A 22,913-nucleotide genomic window follows, 5' to 3' on the forward strand; every position below is an offset into this window, starting at 1 on the left:
ACACTTTTTCCTACATCCTTTTTTTGCCAAGGCTTTGTCTAAGGGGGAGGGGAAAAGCGCCGCCTGCCAGCTAGACCCTGAGCATTTGGGAAGCTCTACTTTTTAGAAACACATCATCTATGCCTACATCACCCACCTGAAATTTCACTGCCAGTAATGCACCACTTCAGGTAGAATATGAGCCTCTGGTTGATTCAAGTGACTTAATGTGTTAGCTCTTTTAAAATGCATTAAAATCCTGGGTAAGAAAATCTCTTTGTAGTAATTAATATGCCTGATACACTAAAAATGCTTTACAAATATGATGATGATGATGATGATGATGATATTAACGTCAGGTGATTATATTACTAAATCCTAACAAAACCCAAAGAGATAGGTGCTAATATTATTTCCACTTTTTGGCTAAGGAAACTAAAGTTCAGAAAAGTTGAACAAATTACTCAAAGTCGCACTGCTCTGAAGTAGAAAGCTAGGATCCAAAGCAGACCCAAAGTCTATTATATAATCACTAGGCCTGGTGAGGATATGAGTGGGGCACACTGAGGGACAGGTGATACAAGTTTGGACTGAGAGGTGGAGTTGAGGGACATGCCAGGGTGGGCCAGTGAGCTCCTTAATTCTCGCTGCACTGCTGGCGGGCAACACTCACCTATGAGCGCTTCAAGTAAAAACACAAAGCCTTTTCCTAATTTCTGTTTTTCTTTGTGCTTCTTTTCCTGTACCTTCCTTTATGCTGGCTCTTTGTGTGATTTGGAAGTGCCTACTAGAGGAAAGATACCATAAAGATACCATACCTTTCAGGACAACGTCCTGCATCTTCAGTATCTAGGAGCAGTATCTGGTATTGTGTCTCACATACAGTAGGTGCCTAATAAATGTCTGCATATCACTATGAGAAGGCAGCCTCTTCCAGGTCCCTGTGAAACAGCCAGGGGTGTTCTTGAGCATCCTAGCCAAAGGCTCCATCATTCAGCAAGCCTCACAGTGGCTCAATGCCCACTTTCCTTTCCATCTCTCTCCCTACACAGGACCAACTCAAACCTCATTATTAATTACCATGCTTCTGAAAGATGCAGGTATATAGTGCAGTCCTCCCCAAATTCAGGGAATGTCATCTGCTATATACTATCACTTCCCATTACTTATCGGTCAGCCTCCCAAAGTGTCCACTATAACCCCAGAAATCCGAAGAACCAGAGAGTAAGAACAGCTTCAGTGTCACTCCTACTGCACCTAATTAATGCAGGACTCCCAGGAAGTGCACCCAGGTATTTGAGCAGAGGCCCTGAAAGATTAGAATCTGCCAACACCTCTACATATGGAATCTGCCACCCATAATGCACCCTAAAGTATACCTTCTCAAAAGCAAAATTCAGCTACTCTTCTGATATTAACTTTTGGTATCTAATTAATTCATCAGTCATTTGTTAAGAGGTAGTGAATTCATTATGACAAGGAGTTGAGACTATGCATTTACAGCTCTGTATATGGGAGAAATCATTTCAGATTGATTTTCCATTTCCAAAAATTCAATTTTCAACACTAAACAAGTCTTCGCCAAAACTTTTTACTTCATGTTTTGTTTGAGCCAGCACCAAATGGTAGGCATTGTTTCCCTTTAATTAAACCCATCTGCAAATTGGTAGAATATTCCAGAGCCTTTGGAAGAAAACTTTCCGAGCTCTATGTTAATTATTTGGTTAATTGCAGAGTCTGGACACCTGGAACTCACACTGATATTCTTGCTCTAGCAGGCACACTAACAAACAATGTGAATTATCATTTTAAAGCACTGGTGTATGTCTCATTACAACATGGGCACCAATTTTATTTGTCTAGAGTTGCAGACTTAACAAGAAAAAGAGGAGGGGAAACCAGACTTTTTGTTTGGCCAAGCTGGTAATCCTAGCTCCAGAAATCTTATGGCTGAAGCAAGAAAGAGGCCAACATGGTCACAGAGCCAAGTAAGTCTGGCTCTTCAACAAAGAAGAAGCATTCTCCTTGCCCAGTGGAGGGAGAGCAAAACCCACTTACTGATGCAAAGATGCTCCTCAGCCTTCCCCTTCTCTGTGCAGGCTCAAGCACATACTACTCTCTCCTTCTTAATGACCAGCTGCTTAGAACAGGCCTGAGAACAATTCTGAGTCGCATAGTGATCGAGCCAACCTTGGCTTAAGACTTACATTCCTCCTTCTTCTAAAGAAATTAAGTACAGAAACAGTTGAAAGGGGCTATATATAATTCAGGAATCCAGAAATGCAGAAAAAAATCACTCTTGGAAGAAGAGTAGTTTTCTTCCACCAACAGTTGTCCATGGCCAGGGGACACAGCAACAGTTGTCTGTGGTATTAGATCTAATGTGTAATTTGTCTCTAGGCCCAAGTATCCTATACTTCCATTTATTCTGTAGATTGTGAAATCTGTTTTCACAAAGAGCAGTTAAAATTAGGTTGGGAGAGAAAAGCAACCTAGAGGAGCAGAAAATGGAGAGAATGAGAAAAAAAGCATTTTCCATATGGAACACATCAGAGGCTTCAGACTTTTGGGGACACTTTGACCTCATCTTTACCTTTGTAAATATCCATGCTCCCTTTTTTCTCCTGATGTATTCCACCCATTAACATAAAGCAAAATCTTTTCCTTAAACAAGGAATATGAAGAAATGAGTCTGCTCTCAAGCTTGCTTTGGTTTATAATACAGCCTCTTTTACAAATGTTCATGTTTACTATAAGCCATTCAGAGTTTCAAACATATTATGAAATTTTCACCCTTCCATCTACTTTTAGAATACAGTTTTTGCCTGGACTTGGTAATGGATTTACTAATCTTTCATTGGTTATATAAGAAAACTCTTTGCTGCAGCTCCAACCAGGGTTTCTCAACCTTGGTACTACTGACGGTTTGGGACAGATAATTCTTTGTTATGTTCTGTGCATTATGGGATATTTGGCAGCATCTTTGGCTTGTACTCACTAGTCATTAGCAGCACCAGTTGTGAAAACCAAAAATGTCTCCAGACATTGCCAAATGCCCCTGAGGGGGCAATTCCTCCCCTTACCCTGGAAACAATGGCCGCTGGGTTTAGGAAAATCATTAAAATATGACAAGGAGATGTTAAAGTAGACACCAATTTGAAAGATCAAAATCTTTGTTTCCCAAGTATTCCAATACTTGAAGAGTATTTTAAGAGATCCTATTTCATAGCCTATATAATTGCCATCCCCCTATCCTTCCCTAATTACATGGTAAGATGATCCAATGGTCTCTGACTAGGCAGAATCCACTCCCAGCCCCAAGAGAGATGGTCAGTCATGAGAACCCCATTTCCCTTTGCCAGTTGTTGGTCAAGGGATGAGAATCATGTTGCCTAGTTCTATACGATGAGACATAAGAAGGTGAAAAATGTTTGAGAAGAGAATCCCCTTATATAAGATTAAAAAATAATAATAAAAACAATAATAATAATCTCTAAGGAAAAATCTTTTTGCATATTTCTCTTTCCCCCACTTGGATCTCTGCATTTGAATGTGACTGTATTGTTGGAGCTTCAGTAGCCATCTTATATTCACAAGGACCTGAAGAAAAGAATGAAAGGCCAATAGCTTGAGGAAGGTAGAGTAGAAAGAACAAAAGGCCTTCAGTCCCCGATGACATCTTTGAACTGCTGAACCAGCCTTGGAATGTCCACCTCAGGCTGCTTGTCAGTTGAAATGATTCAATACTTTTATCACTTAGCTAAACCAATAGTTGGCAAACTATGGTCTGTGAGTCATATACAGGAACTAAGAAAATTATTTTTACAATTTTTAAAAGACTGTTAAAAAATAAAAATAAACAACCTTATATGACCCACAAAGCCTAAAATGTTTACTGTGTGGCCCTGTACAAAAAAAGTTTGCCAATCCACAACCTAAACCACTCACAGAAGATGTCTTGTAATTTGCAACACAAAGCACCCCTAACTAATGCAAGTACTGATATCTTCATTTCCCAATTAGAAGCTCAAGGCTGCCAATGGTAAGCGCAGGTAGACAGTCAAATATAAATTTGCCATTATTTCAATTTATTGTAAAGTTAAGCCAAATTGAGTCATCACAAAAGCATTTAACAAAGTTTTCTATTCTTTAGAGGTTTAAATAATAGTCTTGATTGTACAAATCGGAATAGACAAAGCCTCTTGAAACACAGTGTGTTCCGTGAATACCTTCAAAGGAGGCCAGACGGTCCCACTATCTGGAGCACCAGGCCATTTCCTGCATTTAGAAGTCAAACATAGAGACTCCTAGGAGGAAAAGACATGGCAGAAAAACATTAGATACAAAGTCACTGGTTTGATAAATAACCTCTTCTACTTGCTGAAACAGTTCTTGCACTTCCTTACTGACTCACTCAGAGAGAGTGAATCCTCAGGGATAAATATTCAAAGCCTTCCTCCATTAACTCCAGCTCCCAAATTAACACTGCTGTTGCGTGTCGAGACAGCATGGTCTGTAGCGCCTTGGTAAAGGGTTTAAATATTGACCACATCTTATGCACGCAGAGAGTTTGGTCTAGAAGAGGCACACAAAGCTCATTGTGGAGAGCCCATAAGATGAGTATTGTACAAAAGTTACAACAAATATCTGTCAACATCTAACCGTGGGACCATAACAAAGGACTGAGTGACTAGCAGGGCCAGCTTTTTCTCAGTAGATCCAATCTACTTTTCTTTGCCTTTGTATCCCAGTGCTTATCCCGGTATCTGGCCCACGGTAGAGAGTCAATAAGGAACAACAGCCCTCAGTCTACACCCAATATTGGTTGTGCTTCAGTGTTGGGTTGGTTTGTCGGCAGAGCTTGACCATGTCAGGATCCAGATTCACCCATGTTTCCCAAGGAGCGCACTTTTCTACTGGCTCAGTGACTGGAGAGGCCATCTGCTCACATGGAAGGGCCCTGAAAAGACTGACTTGGGGACTGCTGGAGCTTTTTAGAAGGGGTGTCACTGTGACAGTGGGAACAGTTATGCTCCTTTCTGGCCTAGGACTTGGAGTTGTGGGTTCCAAGTCGGTCTGGGGCTTTATAAGAGGTTTTCTCTTTTCTACCTTCTGGCCCAGCAGCCAGGCACACAAGGCCACTACAGTTACTAGTAGCAGGAAGACCACAGCAGCCAAGGGTATGATGACTATCAGAGTATAACTGCTCTTCCTGGGCTGGGTGGGTGCCCAAGGGCTGTCTTTGGTGGCAGCTTGTGGCCAAATGACCCCAGTGGGAGAAACCTTGCCATCCACAGTAGGCCCTTCACCACTGTGTCGTCCCCAGGGATCTGGTTTCTGCCATCTAATTTGAGTCAGCTTCCCCAGAGTTTCTGTCTGTGCCATGGGTCCTGAGGAAACCACAGGTTTTTCCTGAGAGAGAGCTGAAGTCACAAGGTTATCTGCAGTGACTAATAAAGATACATCAGGGGTAAAACGCTGCAAAAGTAAGGCATCAGGTGGCACTATGGAGAAGGGGAGATAGCCTATTGCTGGTTGAACGTGGTCTGCCCGCAGCAAGAAAGTGAAGGAGTCATTCAGGATATCAGTGCCGGTTAGATTGGCATGTGAATCAAGCATCAACAGTCCTTGGTCAATGTCCCACTGAGTGAATAGAGTGGCGTCTTCCATCAGAGTGCCATGGCCCACTCTTCGTACAAGTCTTCCATGGACAGGGGGTTCTGTCACTTCAAATTTGGGATCACTATTAGTCCTATTAGCAAGCTCAGAAGCATCAAGGTCCTTTCTTGTCAGCTGATAAGCCACTCTGTTGGTAACTGTCAGGTCTGACAGAACCTGCAGCAAAGGCTGCACCCTGATGTTCAGTGTTAGTCCTGTCAGGTTGCTTTCTGATGTGAACACTGAGAACTGTAGCTGGTCCTCTGAGGCCGTGAGGTTTGTCATGTGATAAGAGAGTCTTCCTGAATCTAGATCCTCCTGTCTAAAGCTGACGACCATCTGGTTTTCAATGAGCAGATGCCCATGTTGGAGAGGACATGTTATCTTGTACATGATTTGGGGGATCCTCCCATTGGTCATTGCTGACAAATGAGCGTTGGTGATTGAGATGGTTGTCTGGCCTTGTGGGAGAAGTAGGTCAGTGAGGTTGACAAGGGTGATGGAGATGGGGATGACATCCAGATGGAACAGCTTGTAGAGTGGGCGGTGCTGGCCATCAGTCACACTAAAGTAAAACGCTCCAGAGGATGGGCTTCCATCTTGTGTGAACCACACTTGAGAGTCATCAATGTTGGCTTGTGTGAAATGGTGAACTGGGGTGTCTAGATGGTGAGCCATTGACAAAAAGCCATTATTAGGACTACGGATGATTGTATATCTGATCTCCTCTGGAGAATTGTCTAGATCTTCCACTTTTAGTTTATCAGGTCCCACAACCAACTTACTGCCCTGCAGAACTTTCAACCGAAGCTCTTTTGTCTTTAATTCTGGTGTCTGGTCATTAATAGGAGAGATGGTGATGTTAAACGTCTCTTCAAGAAAGTCAGCCTCTGGCTTAGCGACAGATTTACTCTTTGGGTTTGGCCAAACAGCAAAGGTAAAATTATCAGCCAGTGATTCAGAGTCATCATGAACATATGTGATTCCAAATTTATTAATTATATACTGGGAAAAATAGGGTTTTCCTTTGGTAATATTTCTCTCTCCAACCATAATGGTTCCATGGTGTGGAAGAGATGTAACCTGGAACCAGATTTCGTAAGAAGAACGCTGAGATTCGGGCAATTTCAACAAGAAGTTAGAAGCATCCAACTTAGATTGGTCAATGAGAACTTTGTCTCCCTCCTTGACAGCAGCTCCTGTTAAACATAAATGTAGGGAACAAGGTGGCATTTCATTAGAACTTTCAGATGAAAGCAGTAAGGCACTTTCTCCCTCAAATTTGCCTGTCCCAGTGAATTATTCAAAACACTTTTATCGCTCAAGGACCTTAATTAACATTGCTATCCAAGGCATCTTTTGAAAAACTAAAATTTAAATATACACATCCACACTACTAAGTCAACATTTCAGACAAGGGAGTTTTTGAGATTCATTATAAAATGTTACTCTCCTAACGTATCTACTACCGGATGTTCCCTTGCCAAGGAAATGGGTGCAGCTTTCAATACCCTTTCCTTTCAAGAACTTAACCCTATTTGTCATTTTCATTTCTAGCAACAATTTTCAGTCATGGGCATGGTGAAGTCCCCATTTGGAAGTACAAATAAAATTCTTTAAAGCTAATTTCTCATCTTTCCCCACCCCACCCCACTCCTGCCCCACTACAACTATTAAAGTTTATAAGAAAAAGCCCAGAGAAAGAGCACACACAAAGAAATTACAAATTTTTATAACCATAAGTTTTATTTCAAAGGGTGATATCATGGCATTGGCAATTAAGGAAGAAAAAATGTGTTTCCAAACTGTCCCTACTTTAATAAGTAGAGATAAAGCACTGACTATAGCAGTGTGGCTTTACCTGTATTAGCAAGCAGACGACTCTGCCGACCAGGTTCATTAATTTCACATGAAATAGTTATATGAAACTTCTCAGGGCCGAGAGCTGCTGGTGGGGAGGACACTGTAAACATGAAAGAATCTTCTACAGTCCGGCCAGTGTTCTCATGGTCCACATGCTGGTATAATATCAGCTGTTCATTGACCTGGCCAGAGAGTAAAAAAATCAGCACCTGGCTTCAGGGATAATACAAAGATTAACACATACCCTAGCTGCCTTTTCTACTCATGCTTAAATTATTGCACAGATCCATACAAATGCAGGAACATTAAAAATGTGCTCACTTACTTCTCAAACCTAGGTGATTCTATTTATTAGAGGAAGAAAAGCACATTGATTTTGAAATGACTAATGCCTAAGGTATTTGTATTATAGAAAGTTTATAATGAACCTCCATCTACCTGCCAGAAAGCTCCAACAACTATCAACTCATAACCAATCTTGTTTCATATATACTCCTACCCAAGTTTCTGCCCAATAGATTATTTTGAAGCAAATCACAGACATCATAACATTTTACCTGTACATATTTTAGTAAGTATTGGTAAAAGATGACTCTTTTAAAAACACAGTGCCACTATCACACCTAAATATTATACACACTTAATATCATCAAATATCCAATTAGTGTTCAAACATCTCTGATGGTCTAGTACAATTTTTTTTTACATAGTTGCTTTGTTTGAGTCGGGATCCTAAGAAGTCCACCTATCACATTTGTTCGAGTGTCTTTTAATCTATATGTTCCCCTTCTCTAATATTTTTCTTGTAACTTATTTGTTAAAGAAATTGGGTTGTCTTGTAGATTTAGTTTCCTACATTCTGGATTTTGCTAATTGCATCCCTATAGTGTTTAACATATTCCTCTATCTCCTGTAGTTCCTGTATAGTGATAGCTAAATCTAGAGGCTTAATAAAAAGGAGGTTCAATTTTTTGTTAAGAATATTTTACAGGTTGTATGGTATATTTTCTCTTGTATCTCACTGCAAGGTAAAATAACGTTGGGTTACTTCTCTTTTGGATATGTTAAAATTGAAAGATGGATTCAAGTGTTGCCAGGTTGCTCCATCTATTTTAAAGTTCCCCATCAGCCTGTCACCTAATAGTTTTATAGAGTCATTGATATGATTGCCTAAATTTCTTATTTTTGCAGTGGCAAAACAATGATATCATTTTCTCATTCCTTCTTGATTTTTATTTGAAATTTTTCTATAAAGAACTGTCCCTCATCAGCTATTTGGTTACAATGAGGTACAGTGCATGCAGAAAAGACAAGACAAATGCTTGATTTCTTCTCTTATCCACCAATTTTTAGAAGAGTCCCTTGGCTCCAACCTCCAAACATGACTATTGGTTTGATTTTGTTGTTTGTTTCTTTGTTTTAGAATCGTTATAACTCATTAATTTTAATATATGATGTTTTAAATTCCATTGCAATTAGTATTCCCATTGATGTTCAAATTTTCCCACCTTGCTTAAGGTATTTTTCAAGATTTAATATTAGTTCCTAATGCTTGTTGCTTGTCAATGTTCTTTCTAACTCAATCCATGGAGATGGGTTCCACCAGTATTTTGTTGTCCAGATAACATGTGGGTAGTCTTTCTTTCAACAACAATGATTGAAAGTTCCAAAATTGTAACCACAGAAGGAAAGGCTATAGATAAAATACTTAATACTTCTATGGGTCATATCTTTTTCTGACCTGCTACCTATTATAACATCCGAACTTACCAGTGGGTTTTGCCAAGGTGTTTGAATGTCCACATCAAAAGTGCCTAGGATAAACTATTATATAATTTACAGAGTAATTAAGTCTATTTCATCAGTCAGTATATAGAAATTAATAATTAATTCACAACTGTGTTAATTAGCAGAATGTGGTGATGTGCTGCTCTGTCTCATTTCTGGTACAGTGGAGGTATCTAGAATGAGGCTTTTTGGTCTAGTGAGTTTCCATGGAATACAAGTTCTCTTTTTCCAGAATGGCCAACAACTGTCGGTGAGTTTTTATTCCTTATCCTTTCAAGGATGACGCAAGGAAATGCTGTCACTTGGGGATTTTAAATGAGGAGAAGAAAATATCATTTCAACATTTCCTCATAAATAAGCAAGGTTACTCATGAGGAATTGGAGTTTCTCCAAAGACAGTAATTTCTGGTACTAACTAGTTTTATTCAGCAGCTCTGCCATTTCTATTCCCAGCTTAAGATTTATGACAAAAGATTAGTCATAAATGTATTCCTCCTCCCAGAAGCAGTGACTGTGCCATGGATTCTGGACTGGAGGATGGTTCCTAAAAGTTTCCCATTCTTCCAGAGAGAAGCATAATATTATATGGAAAAATAGACTCAGTTTCTTAATATTAAGTAACCTAGTCTATTAACCAAGAGGAAATTCTTCCCGGGAGCTGGGCAATCTTGTCCACTGCTCCTTTGGTATAAGTGAAAATTAGTTCCCCTGAAAATTATATAACGAGTTATTAGAATAATCTAAGGATCTTCTGATATCTGTAGTATGGAGAGTGATTGTCACAGCAAAAGAATGGTTCTCATAGATGAGAACATGTGAGATGAAGGTCAGAAATCTTATGAGAAAAGTAATTGAAGGAGAGTCCTATACATGGCCTTGTACTTCTGAAGACTAGTGGAGCAGAGGTCTATTATAGGTTCAGTTTTTAGAAAGGCATTTTAAGAGTGAGAAATCATGAGTAACCCATTGTTTACACCGGAGAATGAGAGAATTTGATTAGATTCATCTTGAGCATCTGAGCTTTAAGACTGGAGAGCAGGTAATGAAAAGTGTGGAGCTAGAAGTCAAATGGAATAAGGGTGTCTGTGAAATGTCAACACGCCGGTCATGCACTGAAAGAGGTTTGAGGTGAGTAGTTTTAAAGTTTAGAAGACAGCTTTGCCTCATCAGCTTTGAGAGTTAGGTTCTAAGGTATGTGTGTGTACGTGTGTTGGGAAAGGACCAGAAAAGGGAGAATGAGACCAAGACTTGATCAAAAAAAGTATAGAGTAAACCTGAGGAGAGAAGGATCTCAGAAAGGCTTAGAAATTTTGTTACCTCAAATAGAAAGCAGCCTTAGGAAAACTTCTAGCAGGTCTGCATATTTCCACTGTGTTAAATATAGGTAGATAAGCCACTTAGTTGGATACCTGGGCTCTCGGATTAAAGAGAGGGGAGAAGGGAGGTTTTTGTTTCCTGTGGATTTAGATTAGCCCAGAGATTTTCTCTTTTACAGACGGAATCTTTCTGAAATGTCATTAGAAATTCAATGGTGTAGAAGTCCAACTAATAAATGTAGAAGAAAAAACAGAATGAGAAAAATCACCATTTGGCAACCACCATAGTAATAAATGTTTCAAGCAAGAATCCTAAAATGATTGTTAAAACTAGTGAGCTAAATTGTGATGAGATAAAGGACACTTAAATAGTTCCAAAGTGTCTTCTCACAAGAGACTTATTAATTACAAAGGGGCAAATAGTACCTTCACAGTTGAGAAGTCTGCAAGACAGTACCCAACCAAGTGATAAACGAAACATCATTAGTGACAGACAAAGTGAGCATCAATGCCTCCTGACATAAAACCCTGAGGACCCAGCATCTCTCATGGCATTCCTGCCAAAAATGCACAACCTGAATCTAATCATGAGGAAACATGAGATAAAACCAAACTGAGAGACATTCTACAAATAACTAGCCTGTTCTCTCAAAAAATATGTCAAGGTTGCAAAAGTCAACACGACGACTGGATGGTTTCCAGGTTAAAGAAAACAGTGGACACATGACAACTAAATACTGTATTTTTCTTTCTTGCTATAGAGGACATTATTGAAACAACTTGTAATATCTGAATAAGGCCTATAGATTATATAATAGCAATATACGAATGTTAATTTCATGATTTTGTATACTGTAATTATAAAAGAGAAGGCCTTGTTTTTAGGTTATGTACACTGAGATATTTAGAAGTAAGAGGGCATCATGTCTGCAACTGTCTCTCAAATTTTCAGAAATGTGGGTGTGTGCATATATATCTGTGTGTGCGCCTGTGTGTATCTGTGTATGCATGTGTCGGAAAGGAAATACTAACATTTGGGAACTGTGGATTAATAGTATATAGAATTTTTTGTACTGTTTTACAATTGTTATATAAGTCTGAAATTATTTATAATAAAAAGTTAAAAATAATTTTAAAAAGTAAATCCATGGCATTTTACTATATCGACTTTAAGAAGGGAGCAATAGTCCCTTTTCTCTGATGACTCATTTCTCTGATGATGCAGAATGGGGGAAGGAACTCACAAATGCCTTGGCACTCTGAAATCAAAAAGTGATTGTTTCCTATCCCGACATGGTACCCTACCCACCCCAACTTGATGCATTTCCCTAGGACTTTAACAAGGTTGTATTCCTACCTGGCTCATAAATGGGTGGACATGTGGTTCCAAATCCTAGACCTTCTCAGAATAGTGCTTTTATTGAAAGGATAATATGATACCACCCCTTGGATCTCTGAGATCTAAACCTTCTGGATCTCATATCCTTGATTTCTATAGAACCACACAGAAAAATATTTGTTAGAGGTTAAAGAGATAAATTTGACTCTAAGAAGGCTCGAGGTCCTATTTACTTTTCTTTGATGAGTTAAAGCTTAGAGTTGAGAGGCTGCTGAGAAGCTCAGAGAAGTTGGGAATTTAGGGAACTCCTCTATCTCCCCCAAACACAGGGCTCACTGATAGCAGAACTGGGACCAGAAGCTAGATCTCCAAGCTTGTAGATAAGAGATCTTTCTCCAGTAGACTGTACTTAGGCCTCCTTGGTTCCAACTGCTTGATTTACTATTCTTTTTCCTCCGAGAAAAAAAATGGACACTTATTAATATGAAAATGGAAGCAGAGGAGTGTAGTAGAATTTGAGCCTTGGACTGATCAGATCTAAGTTCAAATATGAATATTACCAACTTTCAGCTCTGTGGTTTTTATGCAAGTCATTTAATCTCTCTGAGCCTCCATTTTTGCATTAAAATATAGAATAATATCTCACTTGGAGTTACGCATTTGACCTAACTGGTCTATCATCTTTTCAGTGCTCAAAATGGCTCTGAATATTTCTAGGTCTTTCAAGAAAGCATTAGTCCTCACTGACCAATATCTTACTGGGATATCAGGGGATTCTGGTTAAGATGGAAGGTTAAACTCATTTTTTATAAGAGTCATGGCACAAGACTATTAAGCAATCAGAAAGTTCTAAATCATGCCTAATAAAATAAAAATTTTCCATAAAAACAAAGGAATTTGTAGGCTGGAATCTTGGCACATATTTTAGGAGCTTATTTTCAGTTGGTTGGTAAGTATTAGTCCACCACTCTATACTTGGCATTTCAATAATATTTGTTTAATGAACAAATAAACTACTTTAAAAGTGCTTTACAAAATTTAATTATGAAGTATATATTTATATCATGAAAGAGTAGTATTTCTTATCCATTTATTTAATAAAAACACATAGACAGTACCTAACTTTTATCGAGAACTAAATACATACATTATGTAACTCAATTTATTTAATTTTGTTTTAGGGGGCACTTATTATGCCCATCCAACAGACTTAAAAAAGAAACTGAGGCTCAGAAATTTTAAATAATTCATCTATAGCTAACAAGTGGAAGAGCATGTTTTTATTCTAGTCCCATGTGATTCCAGAATTTGTGCCTTTCCCACAACACTAGTCAACAGTGTGAAAAGCTCAATGAGACTCTAGGCAACCAAGAAATTCACAAGATATGCTCTCTAACCCTAAGGAGTCTAGTAATGTAGAAAGTCAGTTGGTAGGATAGACAAATGCCATTTTGTGATCTGGACTGGCTTAGGTACAGTCACTGTTGGCCAGAGTTTATAATGACTCAAAGAAATAGCTCACATACTGTATTCTATATACTGTGTTCCAAATGGCAAGCTAAAGAAAGACTATATTCTAATTCTTCTATACTATTGCCTGCCATTGTTGACCAGGTAGAGACTTTCTCATAAGATATCAGGGGTTAAAAAGGTAGGATTGAGGGGAAACAAGTTTCTACCTGGCTCCAATTTGAGGGTAATTCCTTTCTGAGCTCCAAGGTGACCAGCAAATAATCTTTTCCGTTAGACTAAGTTTTTTTTAAACCTGGAGGCAGAGAGCTAAGAGTTGTCGTGAGTACACCTGCAAGAACCCAGAGATGAAGCAGGAGCTCTGATATGTCATGTTTGGTGGTGTCAACCATGGCATGAAATCTGATGATATTTTCCCCTAAAACATGTAGACATTCCTTAGATCTACAAAAGTACATGTGGACAGGGCTGAGTTGTATGAGAATAAAATTGTCAAACTTGGCCAAAAGGCAGGGCTAGAATGCTCTGGAGAATATCAACATTCTGAGGGTTCTTCTAAATATAGCTCCCTATGATCCTGACCAAAAAAAAACCAGAGCATGAGTCCTTTACATTGATCTTTCCCACAGTGGAGCCTAAAAGTCAATCACAGCTTTGAAACTCCCACTGGAAAAGAGAGTAACCAAATTATCTTAGGGTCAGCTGGGAGAAGGGGGAGGAAGAGAAGGAAACATGGAGTCCACTTGCTTGCGTCTCCACAACATGACGGCTTTGCCAAAGCTCTAAGTCTCTGGACAAAACGGTGGTTGGCCAGAAGGAGCAAGGGATAAAGAACTGGCCAAAAAAATCTCTATCTTGGGCAGATAATCATGGGGAAAAGATATTACAGACAATTCAAAAAGGTAAAGTCTCTAAGGTTCTATGTGGGTTCACCAAAAAATCCTAAAAGCTAACATTCACAAGACAACAAGATCCTGTGTTCTTGAAGGATGAGCTCAGAGAAAAGACTTCTTTCTACGTACCCTTTCTTATTTCCACCATGACTGGCACTACCACATTTGTAGAAGGTAGCCAGGCACAGGGGGTTCAAGGTTCTCAGAAGAAGTTAGAAGTCCAGGGCCACAGATTAGAGGCTGCAGATAATAAATAAAATGGAAACTGGGTTAAGTTCTGGGAGTAGTTTTCCTTAACGGGAATGGATAGAAGAGGCATTTTAGGAAAACTAAGCTCCAAAATGGTGAAATCTCCAGCTAGAAATGAGCAATTGAAAAACAGGTCCAAATAATTATCCAAGAAGTTATGGCTCATGCCCCTCCATGACTGGGTCAGACTCTAAATAAAAATACTGGAACAAAAGTTGTTCAAGGAGCCCAGCAATATATTTATCTATAGCCCCACATGGCAGAGAGGTCCAAATCCACATTTATATAGAAGTAAACATAGATTCTTAAGGGTCTTACATCATTACAAGAACGTAGACCTTTAATAAGACTACCAAATGAAATTATATAAAAGGTGATTCATTGAGAAACACCAGAGGGTAGTATGGGACATCTTATTTTTATTACAGGCTAAAAATGTAGCAGGCTAAAAATGCGCCCCCAGAATAGCAGGTCTTATATCCTTGAATCTGTATATGTTACCTTGCATGGCAAAGACTTTATAGATGTGATTAAGTTAAGGATCCTGAGATGGAAGGTTATCCTGGATTATCCACGTGGGACTTAATTGCAAAGGGAGGCAGAGGAATATTTGACACAGACAGGAGAGGAGAAGCCAATGTGACTTTGGAGGCAGAGATTGGAGTGATGCAGCCACACAGTAAAGAATGTCGGCAGCTACCAGAAGATGGAAGGGGCAAGAAAGGAATTTTCCCCTAGAGCTTCCGAAGTGACCAGAGCCCTGCTGCTACCTTGATTTCAGCCCAGTGAAATGCATTTCAGATTTCTGGCCTCCAGAACTATGAGAGGATACATTTCTACTGATTTAAGCCACCAAGTTTGTGGTAATTTATTACAGCAGCCATAGGAAATTAATACAAGGAGAAAGGATAAACCACTCTCACTGAAATGGTAATTGGTTCTACTGCTTTTTCAAAGAAGGAGCCAATAGTTCTAAGAAAAAGATATATTATGGGTCATTCAAAGCCGTTGGGCCAGGACCCATCAGCCAATTGCCAGTTCGAATAATGAATAGGTGACTAAATGACACCACAAGCCAGTAATTTCTACACATGGAAAAGGATGCTCAAACATAATTTGGTGAATTGTACCAGCAAAACCAAAATTGAAAAAAAAAAAACTGGTGGAAAATGTCCAAAATGATGACTGAGTCTACTTGCCACTGAGCTGGCTACTAAAGAAACATGAGAAAAGCAGGGGTGAGGGTGGGTAGTAGTGACCACTACACAAAGACACTCATCCTTCCCTGCTCAGAAAATTAAAGAGCCAACCTTTAATGATCCCATTGTACTCTCCATTACACTATAATAAATTAATTTCTATCCTATGGGAAATGTGTTAATTTCTTAAAATGTAAGTGTTGTCTTGAACAATAAATCCAGATTCTGGGAGAAGAGGTAATTAGACAAAATTCATTACCCAGAATCGATTGCATTATTTCCTAAACGTGGCCCTGGAAACCTGTATCTTCTTGCAGCAGGAAGCAGAGACATGATGGACAATCTTCCATTCACAGCAGCACATTGGCTAAAATGCAATTACTGGCTTTATGGAAACGAAAAAAGGCTAGGCGTCATGAACCTCAAAACCAGGACACTTTACTTTGTAATGATTCTCAATTATCTAAACAAGCACTAGAATGAGAATCACTCAATTAGTCTCATCTACTTGGAAGAGATTAGTGCTTTATAGAACTCTTTTCTTAACTTTGTTCACACAGTCTTTGAAATAAACAATAATTTCTCTAAATTCATAAAAAACTTTCATTTCATTTTAAAATATGATGATTCACCTCTTCTGTGTATTCATATGTTTAATTCTTCGGGATATAAGATTTTCAGCACAAGTTTTTGTAGTTTAGCTTTTCCTAGTTAGGCAAATGTAATATTACGGTAGAAAACAAGAATGGTATTTGTTTACCTTGGTAGGTTGACATGATATGGCTTGAAAAAGTAGTGAATTTATTCTGTAATAAGAAAATATTTTGAGCTATAATAACGCAAATGTTTTCCCCACAATTATTTTGCCAAAGCATGATATTAAGCGTAATGGACAGAGTCTAGATTTCCTTCATAAGTTGTATCCATACAGAGCTACTGATTAAAATGATCATTTTTATTTATCTATAAAAAGCAAAAGAGGGTGTGATTTTTATGGGCAAATGATACAGTGGATTTTCCTCCTACAGCTGAGAGTGGTGGAGGACTGGAAACAATTTAGTCCTTTATGGTAAAGGTATGAAAGAGGACTCCACCATCAACTGCCTAAAACTTTCTCCCAGCTGGATACTTAGCAGGTTACTGGCTGGAACAGACTCTTAAAATTAGAAAAACTGGTCTAGAAAGCCATAAAACATTCAAAGCTATTTGATTATGTGAACGTGGCTGGATAGTTCTGAACTCCTTTTACTACTGAAATTGTTTTTTGAGTAATACCTCTTTTCACTAGCCAGATTGAAGAGGTCTAATCAAAGCACATAATATGTGCTCAATAAATGTCTTCATTAAGTAATTTCAGAGAAAAGGTTTTGGCCATCTCCACTACCTCCAAAACCGGTCCTACCATTTCTTTTGCTTCCCAAAAGAGCTGCTTGGAAGTAATCGGAACCATCGTAAAACGCCTGAGAGTTGACCATGGTTCTATTTGGCAGAGGTCATAAAACTGCAGATTTTAGAAAAAGAGTCACATTCCATTTGCATGTGAAAAAGGAGACAGGATCTGGAAAGGGGAAAGTCAGGAAGATGAATAATAAATGTCTTTCTCTTCCTAGGTCACAAACAAAAATGTGCATTTTTGAACACAATCGGAATGTCTTTAGGTTGACACCAACTGTTCTGAATTTATTGATGATGCCCTTCTCCTACTCAATGCAAATTTAATGCTTTAATGTTTTCTAATATTATTTTACAATAACCATACGTTATTTTCATACTCAGAAAAACATGCACACTGGAAAGCGCCAGAGTTAGTATTTTGGTTCATATCCTTACAGAGTTTTCTCTGCCTGCCCCCTCCTCTACCCACATTATTGCTACTGAAGTGGAAAGGGAGACAGGACATTTCAATGAAATTTATTCATAGAAATTTAGTACAGCCTATCCTGTAAAAACACCTCCAGTTCACTACGGCAGATCTCAGCTGATCTGGGAGGGACCCTTCCATCAGGTCCTTTTTGCTCTGACTTGCCCCCCCGCCCCCCACCCCCACCCCATTCCGCCTCTAGCCAGTGCTCTGCCCAAGGATAAAGTGCTTCATCCAGGCATGAGGCCCCCTGACATCTTTCTCAGCCCCCACCTGGCATCATCACTCAGGGAAATGTTTTCCAGAACACCAGGCACTCTCCCCCAGAGGGAAACAGTAAGTAGGTTATAAGGTGAAGCAAATCTCATTCTCCTCTAATGACCTCATTTCCATGCATTTAATCACTATAGCACTTCAGGGTAAACACAGAAGCCAGTTCCAGTGTCCCAGAAAATTCTCTGCCCCTATAAAACTAGTCTTTTGGCCACAATGAGAGGAAAAGAACGTCTCACATTTCCAAAAACAGAAAGATAATAACAGCAGCCTTAGCTGCCATTTATTGTCTGCTACAAATGGGGCAGTGTGTTAAGCACTTTCGTATTCTTTATCTGTATTAATCCATTACAAACTCTAAGAGGAAAGTATAGCCTAGAGGATAGGAGCATGACCTAGAGTCAAAGCCCTGAGTTCAAGTCCAGGCTCTGCCACTTCTGAGCTGTGTAACTATGGGCAGGTTGCTTAACCTCCCTATGCTTTAGGATCCAAGCCTATAAAGTGAGACCATGAATAATACAGAAGAAAGCTTAGAACAGTGCCGGGGACATGGTGAATGTTCAAAATGGTTTCATTATTACCATTACTTTTTACATTCTACAGATGAGGAAAATGAGGTTTAAGAGATTTGTAATTTGCCCTAACTCACAGAGCTAATCCAGATCTTCTGACTGTAGGGAGTCATGGGACTGTCCTCAGCCATGACTGGTTAGCAGTATCAAGGAACAACAACAGGGCACCTGATTTCTATATTACGTGCTCTCTCCACAGGCAGAGAGTGTGGGCTGCTGAACTGAATTTCTAGACTCTGAATATATCATTGAAGCTGCTTTATGAAGACAGGAATCATCACATTCAGGACTGTATTCACATAAAAAGCCTGATACACAGTCTGATACCTTGTGTACTATAAAAAGAACTCTCCTTTGTCTTCTGAGTCAAAGCACGGGGCCAGCCCTGGCACGGTGGGTGCATGCTTTGGAGAGGAAAGGGCTGTGTGTGGTACACCTGGTCCAGTTGAAAAGGAGAAGGAAATTCCTCTCTCACCACGCTTGACTTGTGGCTGTGGCACTGCCCAGGTTGTGCTTTCACACTGGAGCCTGCCCTTGTCCCTACGAGGGCCAACACTTGGTTCAAAGGCCCCTCTTCCCAGACACCCCTGCGCAGGCCGCTTACAGTCCTCAGCCCAGGGTCACGTGTCGCCTGCCCCATCTGCCATTGTTAATACACTTTTTTTTTCTTTTTAACCCTATGCTATACTCTAAGCCCCATGACTGTTTAGTAACTACTAATTTGTACTTCTTCACCCCTTTCACCTTTTTCACCCTGCCCCTAATCCCTCTCCCCTCTGGCAATCGCTGGTTTGTTCTCTGTATATATGAGTCTGTTTTCCTTTAGTTTTTTTTGTTTGTTTGTTTGTTTTGTTCCTTAGATTCCATAAACAAGTGAAATCATATGGTATTTATCTTTCTTCGTCTGACTTATTTCACTCAGCATAATACTCTCTAGGTCCATTCACCTTGTTGCAAATCGTAAGATTTCATTTTTTTAAAAATAGCTGAGTAATATGCCATTGTATATATGTATATATAACTTCTTTATCCAATCATCTGTTGATAGGCACTTAGGTTGCTTCCATATCTTGGCTATTGTGAATAGTGCTGCCGTAAACATAGGGGTGTTTACAAACTAGTGTTTTGGTTATTTAAGACATTTTCTTCATACTTGCCTCTTGGTTCTTAAAGTAGAAGGAATAATAAGAAAAATAAAACCAAAATAATTGGATTTTAATCAATCAAGACTTTGCCTCTCACTCTAGGGATTTAAAACTAGCTTGGAGTTTTAATTCCTGTTTACAAATGTGTTGTATTCTAAAGGTAGTTTGTTTTCATAGGAAAATGTAATCCACATGTATTTATAAACAGTTTTCAGATTAGCCCACTGTGGCAGATTGTTCTGTTGTTCCGATTATTCAGGGCCTCCTCCCTGTGAAACGATTCTTCTCCACCCCATTGACTTCAGGCTTCCTCATGTGACCTTCTTTAGTCAATGAGATGTGAGCACAAGTGATACACAGCACTTCAGAGCACAAACTTTAAGAGTCATCACATGGTTCCACCATCACTGTTTTTCCCTCTGCTACAAATACAGCAATGACGACGAGAGAGTCTCCTCCTTCAACTTGGACACTGGAATAAAGGAGACACCCACAGCCAACCCACAGCTCATATGCAATACAAGTGAGTAATAAACTTGTTATTTTAAGCACTGAGATTTGGGAGTTTGTTACTGCAGCATAATCTGGTGGATCCTGGCTACCATATCCACTAAGACCTATATAGAACATATTAATCTAAAATATTACATATTTGCAAAAAAAGTAGTGGAAACTAATGCTTTAAATAATCATCATCAATTACTTTTTTTAAAAAACTAGGGCTAGAGCCAAGGCACCTTTATGTGACTAATATCATTCTTGTTAGTGTTCAAAATGTAAACTGATCCTTTGGGCACATTAAGCTCCCCACAGAATGCTTAGTTTTCATCCTAAGCCTTTTGTTTTTCATCCAGAGTACATCTGTGACCTACAGAATTTATACTTCCTCCTTTCAGAGTCACATCCAGAGCTTCTGCTAGCCTCGTGATCTGCCCCCTTAAATGCATCCCCAACAAAGGCAATTGCAAAGCAAAAGTCAAATGTAATTCTGCCACATCACCGTGGAGAGAAATGACTCAAAGGTTAAAGACAGACACTTGCTATTTCATCTAAACTTGACTTAGGATTTTTTAACTCCTTAGTCATGTAAACCAATAGCCAAATCAACTCTCAGATCCTTGTCCACACTGTTCAGAAACGAAAGAAGAAAGTCGAATGGCAAATGAGAAATATTTAAGAAGACCATTTGAAAATGTAGACATTTAGAAAATGAAATCACATATAAGCAAATGCGTCCAGTCAGTCAGATTCCTAGAATGTAAAAGATAAAAAAAAATATAAATAAAAAGGTTTGAAGGTTTATCCATTTAAATATAAACGTATGTGGGTGGTGGTGGTGGTACAGTACCAGCAAAGTTTAAAATAGATGCTTCTGGATTAAATGCACACACATTTATATACACACATCTAACTATAATATATGAAATAATGTATATAATATAATACTACATCTTAAATATAAATGTACACTGACATACCCTGTAGATTTACTCCTGCAACTATGCTTTCGATTTCCTTTTAAATCAGCCTTTAGTGATAAAAAGATCACTTCTTATTTATTAGACACAGAGTTCGAATTTGCTTAATGTTTTCTGACAATGGTGTCTCATCTGTGCTCTCTACATGTCCAGTTTTACAACCAGCACAATGAAATGAGTAATTGCCTGGGGAAAAGAGCACATCTGCTTAGCTTAACAGGATGAAGATGAACGAGGGCTGCCCTGCAGAGGCACTCAGCACTGCCCAGCTGCACAGACAGACGTCAGGACTCACCAGATCCTGCGTAAACACGGAAACATCCTCGGTGCTGTTGTCAGGATTTACTCGCATCAGCTTCCCAAGTCTAGGGGAACTTACAACCATAAAAGTTATAGTTCTGTTTCCTGCACTGTCCTCGTCATTGGTCACAGCTCTCAGGTCACGAGAGGAAAGAGGCTTCATGGAACCTAAGTGAAGATTAAAACGTGTAAGTATAAAATATATGAAGGCTGCTGATTCACCAAATGATCTTTATATACTCATGGAAACTCAGGAAAAAACATGGTTACATATGGGGCCACTAGTTAGCCTTAGCTTGTAATTGGGCTGTGAGGGGCTACTTATGGGTGTGAGCTGCTACTGAAGCCAGATGAGATGGGCTCCACATCCCCCGCCGGGCCTGTGTGTCTAACCGATCCCTAGAGAAGGAAGGCAATATCAGTGCGTGTAGCACCCAGCTGGGCTTTGGGCACAGGAAGGGGAAGCAGACTGTGTGCACTGAGAGTACAGGAGACAGTGCCCTCCCCTGGGAGAACAGAGATGTCCTAGACTGATGGTGGCTGCAGGTACTCGATGGAGTGTTTATCTGCAGACACCTGTTGGGGAGAGGTTGGCTCTTGAACCAACAACATGAGACATCTCTAGAGGACCCCAGGCAAGCAGATTGCACAGAATTGTGGGAAGGAAAGGTCCCATGTGAATGCAAAGTGAGGAAGAACCAGTGACATGTGGATTTGTGTGCGGATGTGACCTCATTGGAAATCAAACGCCAGAGAGGCTTAGAAACATTCAAGTTAGAGCAGTGATGCTCAAATGCTCTGTGGTGAAGGATCAGCATTTTCCCTCCTAATCCATGGTGAACCAATAATTTTATAAAATACAATAAAATGTCACAGCAATATCAAATTGCTATAAGAATTTCTAAACGCTTCCTCTCACTTTCTATTCTTATGAGTTCATAGACCAGAAGGTCGTGGACCACAACTGAAGGAGCACAGAGTCAGAGTTCATATCTAGCTTCTTGGCATTAATTTAGGTAATAGCCCCATCCTTATAGGGCGGCAGGTGAAGAAGAGATTCACACAGCCATCTTGGCTCAGAATCTTCTCTCTTCTGTTTTAGCCCTTGCTAAAGGGCTTCAGTATTAGGCCTTGCAAGGTTAGCCCTTAGACTAGGCATTTTATAAATTGTTATGAAATTGAGTAAACCACCCAATAAGCCTCCTGAATGACATCCATTTTGCTTTCCTTACTCAGCCATGGTATCCTTAGAGAGTGAGGGCCACCAATTGTAGTGTTTAAACTACGTTAGGTGCTTAAAAGCAGGACCTCAATTACAGCTAATACAAGGGAGAGCTAGTCTTGGGTCAGGAAGATTTCCATCTGCACAAGTATTGTTCTGCATCTTCAGTTTGGAGGCTCTATTTCAAATGTCTGACAACAAAAGAGAGACTAAACAAGTGGTACCACATCAAACTGAAAAGCTTCTGCTCTGCTCATCATCAATAAATGAAAAGGCAGCCTACGGAATGGGAGAAAATATCTGTAAAT

The sequence above is a fragment of the Pteropus vampyrus genome, unplaced genomic scaffold (genome assembly GCF_000151845.1).
Source record: "Pteropus vampyrus isolate Shadow unplaced genomic scaffold, Pvam_2.0 Scaffold397, whole genome shotgun sequence".
In the NCBI taxonomy this organism is placed as follows: domain Eukaryota; kingdom Metazoa; phylum Chordata; class Mammalia; order Chiroptera; family Pteropodidae; genus Pteropus; species Pteropus vampyrus.